The sequence below is a fragment of the Glycine soja genome, chromosome 10, assembly GCF_004193775.1.
Source record: "Glycine soja cultivar W05 chromosome 10, ASM419377v2, whole genome shotgun sequence".
Classification (NCBI taxonomy): Eukaryota; Viridiplantae; Streptophyta; class Magnoliopsida; order Fabales; family Fabaceae; genus Glycine; species Glycine soja.
In genome coordinates, this window is record NC_041011.1 from 28,383,357 (window position 1) to 28,392,898 (window position 9,542).

Genomic DNA, 9,542 nt, shown 5'->3' on the forward strand with positions numbered 1-9,542 from the left:
AAATCAATTTTCTGATCTTTAAAGCCCAGCTCTAGCTTCTTTCTCCCCATATCAACTATGCAGCTTGCAGTTAACATGAATGGCCTTCCCAATATTACAGGAATGTCATTATCTTCACAGATATCCATTACCACAAAGTCTGTCGGGAAGATAAAATGTTTTACTCTGACCAACACATCTTCAATTACTCCATATGGTCTGGTAATGGAGCGATCAGCAAGTTGTAAAGTCATCCTAGTGGGCATGATCTCCAACTCTCCCAACCTTTTGCACATGGAGAGTGGCATTAAGTTAATATTGGCTCCCAGATCAATAAGAGCCTTTCCCACAGTGACTTCTCCAATTGAACAAGGAATGGTTACGCTCCTAGGGTCTTTATGCTTGGGTGGAAGGATTTTTTGAATCACAACACTACAATTTCCTTCCACAACAATGTTTTCCTGCTGAATATACTTGTGTTTCCTTGTTAACATATCCTTTAAAAACTTGGAGTAGAGTGGCATTTGCTGTAAAGCTTCTCCGAAGGGCATGGTTATTTCCAGTTTCCTGAAAATATCTTGCCAAATGGCGGTCCTTCTCCTTCTTGGAAGGTACCACAGGATATGGTACTTTCGCACCTTCATTCACAGCTTTTTCTCTTTTCTTCTCTCTAACTTGTTCACTTTTATTCCTCTCTTCATTCTTATTTTTTTTCTTCTTTTTCATTTTTTTTCATTTTCTTTTTCTTTTTCTACTTCTTTTTATTTTTCTTGGTCTTTTAATTTCTTTTTCTTGACCATTATTTGTTTTTTTTCCTGATTGCTTTCACCTTTCACATCATCTTTCTTTTTATCAATAGCTTTCTTTTCAGCAGCTTTCTTCTTGGATACAACACTATCCTCAATCTCCACCTCAACAAACCTCTTACTCCTTGTCATCACAACTTTACATTCCCCCTTGGGATTCTTTTCTGTATTCGCCACGAAACTGTTGGATGACTTGTCAGCTATCTGCTTGGCCAGTTGTCCCACCTGGACCTCAAGGTTTTTTAGTGATGACTCAGTGCTTTTATGATTTGACATTGTTACTTGCATAAACTGAGTCAAAGTCTCCTCCAGCTTAGTAGTCCTCTGAAAGATGTTAGGCCCTTGTTGAATTGGTCTGTTGGAAGGTCCATGATGCAATCCTACCCCGGAAGGGCATTGGATAGAAGACTCAAAGTAGATTGGGCCAGAGATGCAAGAGAAGACCCTAGGATTCTCATGAGCCTTAGGGCAAATTTCGGGCCCATGGTCTAAGTATGAGTCCACTTATCTTTGTACATATTAGATTAAGGTTCATTATTTTTGGACTCCATAATGTAGGTAGGGTACCCTAGAAATGTAGGATTTTTCAGCCCATGTATTTTAGGGCACCTAGACTAGTTTTTATATTAGGGGTAGTTTTGTAATTTCACATGCATTAAGTGAATATTTGATGTGTGTGTTGGAAAATAAATTTAATTGAATTGGGAGAATCCCAATCCAATTAAATTTTAGAGGGGGGGTGAGCATTTGCTTGCTACACCCCATTGCCACATCATATAGTCACACTTTGTGCATGTCCTTCATCCTTTACATGCCTTATGACACCTAAACACACTTAGAGGAGAATCTTGGACTTGATCTTGGATTAGTAGGCTAAACCATAATTAAAATTCACTAATCATAATTAGTGAAATTTTGGCTCCACAAATTCAATTTCAAATCCAAGTGAAATTTGAATAGAAATTCAAATTTCCCTCCAATTTTGTATGACACTTAGGCTATAAATAGAGGTCATGTGTGTGCATTTTTTTTTAACTTTGATGATTTGAAAATTAAACTTCAGATTTCAGAGCTCTTTTAGAGCATAAAATTTTGTGCTCTTCTCTTCCTCTCCCTTCATTCATCTCCTTCTTCCTCCAAGCTCTTATCCATGGCCTCCTATGGTGGTGAGCTTCTTCTAGACTCATCTTCTCCTTGAAGTGGCATCTCCTCTCTCTCTTCCTTCTCCATTCCGCTGCCATTCATCTTCCAAGAAGAAAAGGAATCCATTGATGAAGAAGATCCTAGGCCTACAAGCTCCAATGGAGCTTACATCAGTCCACCTTGGTCCTTGATGAATTGATTGCCAGGGTGTGATCTCCTCTGTCCTTGTTGGTTATAAAGACCCTGTTGGAAGCCTGAAAATCCTCCTTGAGTATATCCTTGTCTCTTTTTATTTCCAATATAGTGAACTTCTTGAGTGTTTTCTTCAATGGGAATACATTGACCTATTTCATGAGCCTCACCATAGATGGTACAACCTGTAACCTGTAAAACAAAAGAATGTGTAGGTTGACCAATTGACAGTTTAGTTGGCAACTTACCAAGTGTTTCTGTTAAAATATCAAGTTGCCTAGAAAGCAACTTATTCTATGCCAATAAAGCATCATGTGATGATAGTTCTAACAAGCTTTTCTTTGTGGGTTGATGAACTTTGTCATGCAGAATGGCATGACCGCTGGCTGACATATTCTCAATTAGCTCAATTGCCTCTTCAGGGGTCTTCAGCTTTATTTTTTCCCCGTGTTGAAGCATCTAACATTTGCTTGGTTTATGGTCTTAGCCCATCTATAAACATATTCAATTGAATTGGCTCAGAGAACCCATGGGTGGGAGTCTTTCTCAATAAACCTCTAAACCTCTCCAACGCTTCACTCAAGGACTCGTTAGGGAACTGATGAAATGAAGAGATTGCAGCTTTCCCTTCCACAGTCTTTGACTCTAGGAAATATTTTTTTAGAAACTTTTCAACAACTTCTTTCCAAGTTTTCAGACTGTTACCCTTAAATGAGTGGAGCCACCTCTTGGCTTCTCCTGCCAAGGAAAATGAAAATAGACTGAGTCTAATGGCTTCATCTGGCACGCTTGCAATCTTTACAGTGTTATAGATTTCAATGAATGTCGCCAAATGTGCCTAAGGGTCCTCATTTGGTAATCCTTGGAATAAGTTCCCCTGTATTAAATGAATCAAAGAATGAGGATAGTTTATGATGTGAGCTTGCACTTCAGGACGTGCAATGCTTGTAAAGAATTGCGGCACTGAAGTGCTTGAACAGTCCTCAAGGGTAACTCTTTGCTGGTGCTCATCAGCCATGGAAATGGCTTCTGGTAAATAAGTCGTGGATTCCCTTGATGATGGTGATTCAGATGATGAAGAATCAGAAAAATAAGTTTCTTCCTCAAGAATGGACACTACTATTCTGTCTTGCAGTAATTTTCTTCTCCTCTCAGCTCTGTTGCTTCAATCTCCAAGTCCAGAGGAACTAAATTGCCTGAGGGAGATCTATGCATATAAAACACTAACCGCAACAGTGGTTATCCAATTCAAGAGGAAAACAAATATTAATTGAAAGTAAATATTCACAGTTTATCAAAGAATAAAGAATAGACACCTAGGACTGAACTAACTTTCCAAATAGAAAGAAGTTCCCCGGCAACGGCGCCAAAAACTTGTTCGAACCCGGCAAGTGCACCAGATCGCGCAATTAGTATAAAATGGTAAGAACCGAGTATCGAACTCTCGAGGAACTTGTGTTACTTGGTAAAGTTATATTCCGTGAATAGGTGTCTAGTATGAAAAGAGATGTGTCAACTATGCACAGGTATGTAAACTAACTATTAAAAGGAAAATCACATGAGTAATGATGTGTAAAGACAAGTAGACAACACGTTGGTCTTCCTATTAGGTGCCTGATGTTAAAAGGATATTCTCTACTTAACAATGCTCATGTGTTCTATGGTGTCTCCTGAAATGCTAAACCTCGATTCCTCATGATAGTCTAGCCTAATCCTGATCAAGCATCGTCCTCATATTCTTCTTGTTGGACTAAACTAGACCAGAACCGCATTAAGACAAACATACAAACAACTAGGTTACCGTACCCCGATCCCTCATGATAATACGATAAACTAGCCTTGTCCTATCAAGTTCTAAGAATCAAACCAGTTTCCATTGTTGAATGATCCTAAGCATGCATCTACATGATTAAGGCAAAAGCACACTGAAATGACGTACTGATAGCATAAAGAACACATAAAACATCATTAAATAGATATACAAGTATTTACATCAAGTACCTACAAGGAAGAACCAACAGAGGATTTAGCTCTCCATATCTGGGAAGCTTCCTTTACAACAAAGAGAAGAGAAAAATGAAGGATTGAAGAAATACAGGTAGTGGGGATGTCTCCTCCACCTCTAGAACCTCACAATCACTCACAAACTCATCTCAAGCTCTCAGGACGACTTCCACTTCAAGCTCCGTTCTCTGTAGGTCTTCGCACAGCAAAATCTCTCAAAACTCTTTGGATTTAGACCCTTCTCTCTCTAGAATCTCTCATATGTTGAAGCTCTTCAAGAAAATGGCCAAAATCCCTCTCCATTTCTGATTTCAGGCTTAAATAGGTGGTCGTGTTGGTGCTTGCACGCTTAGCGCATCTCTGGCTCACTTAGCGCGCATTAGTGAATTTCAGCTTAGCGCATGCTTTTCTCGCTCAGGGGATGGACTCAAGCGGTGTGCTTAGCTGGACTAGCCCTCGCTCAACGAACATGCACAACTCATTCTTCTTCCAGATTCTTCCTCGCGCTCAGTCAAAGGAGTGTTGCGCTCAGCAAATGGCTTGCTAAGCCAGAAGATTGGCTTAGCGAGCGAATGAAAATCAGTACTTCAAAAACTTGCCTAATTAACCTAAAATTGAGAGGAAATGGTTATTAAACACACAAAATGGGAGTACTAAGTATTTATTACCTATCTTTAACAAAAAGTAATTATAACACTACAAAATAACCATAAATTGGAGGAGTTTGATACAATTTACATAGGTTTTATACACAAAAGTTAGTTGTATTCATTGACTAACAGGATACTGAGTACCTATTACTTAAATTAACAAAAAGTAATTACAATACTACCAAAAACAACTATAAATGGGAGGAGTCATATACAATTTACAATAGTTTCTTACACAAAATTTAGTCGTATTTACCGACTAACAAACTCCCCCAAATTTATAGTTTTGCTTGTCCTCAAGCAAATACAGAACAACTCAATGGTCCTCAGGACAAACATGCAGTGATTATGTACAAAGGTGTTTGATTCACAAAATTTTAATTACATGATAATAGATGAAACAAAAATGCTTTTATCACTAACAATTGTTGCATCAAGACATGACAATTGTGAGACTTTAAGCCTACCAACTTTAGATCTTTTAATTGCACAAGGCTCTTAGTATTTGAAGAGTGTCCTTGTGGGACTTTGACACGACACAAACACTGACAAAAACTCATCTTTTCCTTTTTGGACAAAGTATGACAAGCTAGAGGCAAGAATATTTTTTTTACCATTAGACCTTGGATGTAACTGGGCTCGTATACCCATCTCAGCTAGATCTTGATGAGTATTCAAACCATCTTTCGTCTTGCCTTGAATGTTAAGAAGGGTCCCAATGACACTATCACAAACATTTTTCTCTACATGCATAACATCAATACAATGTCTAACATCTAGATTGGACTAGTACAAAAGATCAAACAAAATTGACCTTTCTTCCATATGCAAGTCTTACTTTTTTCCTTCTTTTGGGTCTTCCCAAATATAGTATTCAAGTGTTGAACCCGCTGAAAGACCAAGTGACCAATTAACGGTATCGGCGCACTTCCATGCTCTTGACTTCCATTAAATGCTTTTTTCAATCGTCAATAAGGATGATAAGGTTTCAGAAAACGTCGATGACTAGTGTATACTATTTTTCTACCATGTTTTAGTTGTATGTAGCTTGTGTCTTCTTCACATATGGGGCATGCATGATGGAAAGTCATTAATGGTACAAAAAAGCATTGCACGCAAATCAAAAGTCTCATTTCGAAACCCATCAAACACTGAAACCCCCTCATCACAAAAGTCTCATTTTGAAACCTATCTTGGATACTAGATATTGAAATATATTTGTTGCCTCCTTATGGTTAAGCAAAATAATGAGTTTTTGATGAAAAATGAGGAGATCCGCCCAACTGGTTTTGCGACATTCCCATAAGTGAATGTACTAATATCTAATCATTATACTTATGGAAAACTCATGGTTGGAGGTGTGGGTGTACTCATGATCATGGTCATAGAGAAAATTTAAAAAAAAAATCCGTCGAAAGTGGGTAAGTGATGTGAAAAATGAAACAAAAAAATGGAAAGAGTAGCAAACAAGAAGAAAAAATGTGCTACCATTGTGATGCTAAAGGCCATTGAGCCCATAATATTTGTACCTAAAACATCTTGTTGAACTTTACCTAGAATCTCTTAAAATATAAGGAGAAAAAGATAGAAGCATATTTTTCTTATAAAGATTGTTATTTTCATTATGGTCATACGGATGTTCCTCACTTAGATGTTGTTGATCCATATGGAAAAAATTATCACCTCATTGGTGATGGAAGTGTCAAGAAACAAAATTTCTCATATTATATTCTCGAATTAAGATTTTGATGTAGCTCCATGTGGAGCTTGTAGGCCTTGGATCTTCTTCATCAATGGAATCCTTTGCTTCTTGAAGTTTAATGGCAACAAAATGAAGAAGGAAGAAAGATGATTGGAGACGTCACTTCAAGGAAAAGATTAGTCAAGAAGAAGCTCACCACCATAGGAAGCCATGGATAAAAGCTTGAAGGTAAGAGAAGATGAGTGGAGAGAAGTCTTTGGCTTCCAGCAAGTGCATCGGATCGCACAAGTAGTATAAAATGGTAAGAACCGAGTATCAAACACTCGGGGAACTTGTGTTATTTGGTAAGCTATTTTAGCAATTAGGCATCTAGTGTGTAAAAGTGTGAATATGAACAAGTGTATAAACTATCTATGCAAAAAGAAAGAAAATCACGCGAGAGAAATGATGTGTAAAAACAAGTAGAGAACACGTTGGTCTTCCTAATAGGTGCCTGATGCTAAAAAGATATTCTTTATCTAACAATGCTCATGTGTTCTTATGGCGTCTCCTGAGATACTAAACCTCAATTCCTCATGATATTTTAGCCTAATCCTGATCAAGAATCGTCCGTAGATTCCTCTTATAAGACTAAACTCAACTAGGACCGCATTAAGACACACATACTCAACTAACTTATCACACCCCGATTCCTCGTGAAAGCACAACAACTCATCCCTGCACTATCAAGGACTTTAGAGTCAGGCCAGTTTCCACTATTGAATGACCCTAACAAAGCATGCATCTACGTGATCAAGGTAAAGGCATACTAGAATGAAAAGCAGATAGCACAGAGAACGCACAAAACATCATTAAATAGATAGAAATATATTTACATCAGGTACCTACAGGGAAGATCCAACAGAGGATTTAGCTTTCCATACCAGGAATCCTTCTTAACAACAAAGAGAAGAACAAGATGAAAGATTGCAAAAATACAAGTGGTGAGGATGTTTCCTTCACCTCTAGGATCTCACAATCACTCACAAACTCATCTCAAGCTCTCAAATCGGCTCCTGCTTCAAGCTCTGGTCTCTGTAGATCTTCACACAGCAAAATCTCTCAAAATTCTTTGGAACTTGGACCTCTCTCTGAAAAGCTCTGAACTTGGAACTTGGACCTTTCTCTCTCCCAAGACATTTGAAGCATTTAATGTTGCTAGTCCTTTCTTGGAAACTAGTCTTAGGGGTGGATTTCTCTATGGTCTTACCCTTATCTTCCTTGGGTTTTGAAGGTGCAGCCCCCAAAATCCCTTGGGCTTGGTCCTTCCTTGGATAAGAGTGAAAGCCATAAGATTTTCAAGAAGGCTTTCTTTTAAGTTGTTGCTCCACTCTTATACAAAGTTGGACTAGCTCATCTAGGTCCCTATGTGGAAGGAGTTCAACCTTGTCCATCACTTCTATATTAAGCCCACTAAGGAACCTAGCTATGCTTGTTCTTTCTTCCTCCCTAAGTCCAGCTCTTAAAACGAGTAGTTCCATTTGTTGTCTATATTCTTCAACACTCATACTCCCCTGTCTAAGCCTTTGGAGCTTGTCCATAAGCTCATTTTCATAACAGGAAGGAATATGCCTCTTTCTAAGGGCACTCTTAAGATCATTCCAATATTCTACTGGAGTATCCCCATCAATCCTTCATTCCCTAACAAGGGAAGTCCACCAATATAGGACATACCCTTGAAAGCTAAGGGTAGACAATGGAACTTTTCTCTCTTCGCTAATATGATGGCAAGCAAAGAGTTGTTCAACCTTCATTTCCCAATCTAAGTAGACCTCAACATTATCTTTTCCACGGAAATATGGGAGGCTAATGTTAACCTCTTGAGGCCTTCTATCCTTTTCTCTTCTCTGGGAATGATGTTTAGTATGTGAACTATGGTGCCTTCTATAATAGTCGCTAAGTTCTTCACTTAAACTCCTGCAAGAGTCATGACTACTATAGGAGACATTTTTTTCTCTTTTCATTTCTTTCATTATTTTTCTTCTTTCTTCCTCTCTTATTTGTTCTCTCTAATCTTGACATATTTCTACCCTCTCTTTTCCTTTTTCTTTTCTTTCTAGTTTTTCTTTCCATAACTTGAGGGAACTAAACTCATCTAAGATTCTAGATAGAGGATCCTTATGACTAGTACCCTCACCATTAACACTAGATGAATGATGACTCATGTTGGTTCCTAAGTTGTGGTTCTTTCTTATTGGGGGTTTGTAAAAGGTAAAAGCTAGGGTTCAAAAGAACTCAAGATAAGCGTCATAAGCAAGAAGAAAGTATTATGTAATTACAAGATAAACTAGGTGTGACTAGTAAAGAAAATAAGCTATGAAAGTAAGCAAGAAATGTAAACTAGGTGAATCCTAGGAGTGTATGGATGACCACATTAAAGGTTCCCAACAAAACACTCACTATGCTAAGGGAAAATTGCCTAAAATTATTACACACAAATGGAAGTTTGGTAACCTATTGGAGGCTCCCAACAAACTTCTAATGAAAGGCCTTTTTGTTACAAAACTTGAAAGCAATGAAGGTAAGTAAATTGCGAATTACAAAATTACAAAACGGTCCTCAATTTTGGTGGTTGTTCTCTCTTTGGTGATTCACTCAATTTGGAGTGTTTCTTAGTCCAATAGCTCTTAAGGTGGTTGGTCCCTTGCTTCTTGACTCAAATTCTTCAAGGGATGGCACCAATCCTCCTTTCCAATTCCCTATATGGCAACTCACAAATAAGGAAACAAAGAGACAAGCAATAAACAAAGACCAAAAAATGAAATGAAAGCTAAACCAATATAGTTTTAACAAGAAAAATTTTCAAGGATTATTCAACAATTAAAGCAATGAAAAGCACACAAAAGCAAGCTAGGACTCAAAGACAAACCTAGAATGGCTCTAGAGTAGAGTGAAAAAAACTAAAAGAATAAGACTCAAGAAACCTCTAGTTTTGGCACTTGTTTTCACACTAATTTTCAATTGAAATTTCAAAACTAAGATTGGTATAAAATAGGCACCAATTATAGAACAAATTTCAAGCCAAAA